The sequence below is a fragment of the Corapipo altera genome, unplaced genomic scaffold, assembly GCF_003945725.1.
Source record: "Corapipo altera isolate COAL_440 unplaced genomic scaffold, ASM394572v1 2b, whole genome shotgun sequence".
Classification (NCBI taxonomy): domain Eukaryota; kingdom Metazoa; phylum Chordata; class Aves; order Passeriformes; family Pipridae; genus Corapipo; species Corapipo altera.
The window spans coordinates 22,421,889-22,424,806 of record NW_020884874.1 but is presented as its reverse complement, the minus strand read 5'-3'; the positions used below and the strand labels follow the sequence as shown (position 1 = coordinate 22,424,806).

At 37.3% G+C, this 2,918-nt stretch overlaps 1 long non-coding RNA gene across 1 annotated transcript; it reads right to left on the bottom strand.

Moving 5' to 3' along the window:
• LOC113942893 lies at positions 1-2,498 on the bottom strand. Its single transcript, XR_003526100.1, has 3 exons — positions 2,394-2,498; positions 1,321-1,407; positions 1-899 (listed from the first exon to the last, which is right to left on the bottom strand). It is a non-coding gene; the product is annotated as an uncharacterized LOC113942893 (long non-coding RNA).
• Positions 2,499-2,918: the final 420 nt, after the last annotated feature.

The following is a 2,918-nucleotide window of genomic DNA, read 5'->3' as shown; positions in this document are numbered from 1 at the left end:
TTTTTTAAAAACAATTTGTTGTATTACACAGTCTCCCAATTATCAAGCAATAATCCAGGAGACTCTCAAGATATAGTGAGTTAGTGTTAACAGCCGAAACAAAAGTGAACTCCAATGAGCAGTCAAAATCAACAAACAAAAGGATGAAATACTATTCTCCCTATTCAAAGAATAGTCTTTCCTGGTAAGAAGATACTGGATCAGGCCCAAACTGTATAAAAATAAAAGCAGCCAATAATAAAAGAGATATTATAACCCAAGTTACTAAAGAAAAAGTGCATAAAAAAAGAATGAATGTTCAATGATACCTTGTCTATTTCCATTTTTTCAATGTCTCTAGGATACATAAATGTATTTTGTTCTATAAAATCCCATATTTTAATAAATCATGTCAAGGTTTTTATAAAAAATGACTCTTCTAGGTTAATGTTTTTCATTCCCTTATTTTTTTCATCCTTCGTGTTTCTGCTTTGTAATAGTAGAATTTTTCATAACCAAAGATCTCAGTTGTTAAAATTATATAACATGCACTATCTAATTTTAAGACCTGTGTGTAGAAATATGTAACTGGGTGATAACATACAGGAACATACCAAGTGGAGCTAACATGCAAACAAATTCAACTTAGAAAGAAGCTTTGCGGCATAAAATTCACAAAGTTCTGGACTCATAGTGGATGTTTGTAGCAGCAAATTGTACCTCCTACACCTTCCTTCCTATTCTAGATTATGCTGCTTGAGTTGAAAGAGACACAGTCAAGTGTCCTCCTACCTACATATCAGATGGTTGTGCCATCAAGGAATCATGGTCTTCACTGGAGTGAGGATCTTCCCTGCACACATGGGAGGTGAGGAAAATGCTTTCCCATCTGGCTGCATGAAGTCACTTGCAAAGGAGATCTGAATCCAGAGAAAGAAGGAATTAGGCTAACGTGTGGAAGGCAGACATACATTTTGTTACCTTAATTCCCAGGATCAGTATATTTTGGTTTATCATTCTCCACAGCTTTGTAAATTTGAATCCAATATTGCTTTTCGTTGCTGACAAGGAAAGCTTTGCCACCAATTCATTATGCAAATCAATGTGTAACTATTAGTTACAAGGTTAGATAAGTTACTTCCCCTCATAAAATCAAGTGATCTATGCATGCAAAATACAAACAGGTCTGACCTACTCTATCCCCTTGATCTCTGTACATTTAAACAACAGCTGTGCATGGAAAAGTCTGAATTAAGGACACAGCAGTAGCAGCTAATATAGCAAAGAATCAATGCAATATTTCTTAAGGTGGTCTGTAAGAAAAACAGGAAAGTCATGAACCTGTTTCAATATATACCATTCTCAGAAACGTCTTCCAAGGTGACTGAAAAATAAAATGTTTGCTATGGAGTAGGTTCAAAATGGAACCTGCACACAGAAATAAGAATACTGTAGAAGGGAAGGAAGAGCATATACTGTCATACATAACATTAAAGACACACTTCTAGTAAACCTCCATCTGGAGCTCCACGTTTAGGAACTGGATACTGAACTTCAGAAGAATAAATTGCATTTACTTTTAAATATTTTCATAGACAATTTTCACACCTATACAAGAATTATGTAAACAGCTGCTAAAATAAATCACTGGTATTTAGATTGTCTGTAGTACACACTGTCTTAAACTTTATGGTTGAGAGCACTCTATGCCATGCACCCTGTCACACAGTCCATCTTGTTACCTGTTACCTGCAGCACTTAGTGGAAATGGGGATCTCAGTGGATAGGTCCTTAAAACACTTACATATATTTTAAGATATTAGACCTGCCAGAAGACCTTCCACACTAACTAAGCATAGTAAAGTGCAAGAGAAATTAAAATTCCCATTGTACAATCAGAGAAATAATGCTCCAGAGATTAGTTAAATCATTATATCAAGGGTTCCTTGACCTGTGTCACAAAACCATTTATCCAAATAAGCTTTTGTATTGTGATTCTTGGTACAAAATGTTACAGGAAAAAAAGATATAGTACTTCAGTGTACAATTTCTCTTTTAGTTGAAAAAAGTCATATTCAAAGGAAATGAATGCTGGGTTGACCAGAGTTAGGTTCACAAGATACCTTTATGACTCTTCAGGTTTCCAAGCCCAACATTTAAGACATCATTTGAACATTCAATGCTTAGAACATCCCCTTCTTCCACAGCTAAAGTCAACAAGGTGCTATTGAGTAGATGTACAACCATCTAAATAGTGATCAGCCATTCATTACCTGGTCACAAAAAAATTGACAAAGGCACTGTTCTTCCATTTCTCTCTCAGGAGCCCACATAAGTAAAAAATAATTCTGGATTCCCCTCTACTTAACAACTATGGAAGTCCTTTCTGTTCAGAGGTTTAATTCAACTGTTACCTGCACCTCAGGAATTCTTCCATCATCCCCATATCACCACTGGCAAATTAGAGCTCAGATCAGTTCAGCAGTTTAATTACCTACGCAGCCTCATCTCCTTGGATGGTAAGATTGACAGAGAGATAGACAACAGGTTGGCAAAGGCAACAGTGCCTTCGGAAAGCTTCATAAAAGAGTTTGGCGAAATAAACACCTGAAGAAAAGTACCAAGATCAGTGTTTACAGAGCCATTGTGCTGTCTACTCTCTTATATGGATCTGAATCATGGGTCATCTACCGCCACCACCTGTGACTCCTAGAATGCTTCCATCAACTCTGCCTCTGTACAATCCTAAACATCCACTGTTGTCAGATTATGTGACCAATACATCTGTTCTAAAACAAGCACCAGTCACAAGTATTGAGGCCATGTTGCTGAGAACACAGCTGCGATGGGCAGGGCACGTCTCAAGGATGAAGGACCACTGCCTCCCCAAGATCTTGCTTTATGGTGAACTTGCCACCGGCTGCCACATGAGAGGAGCC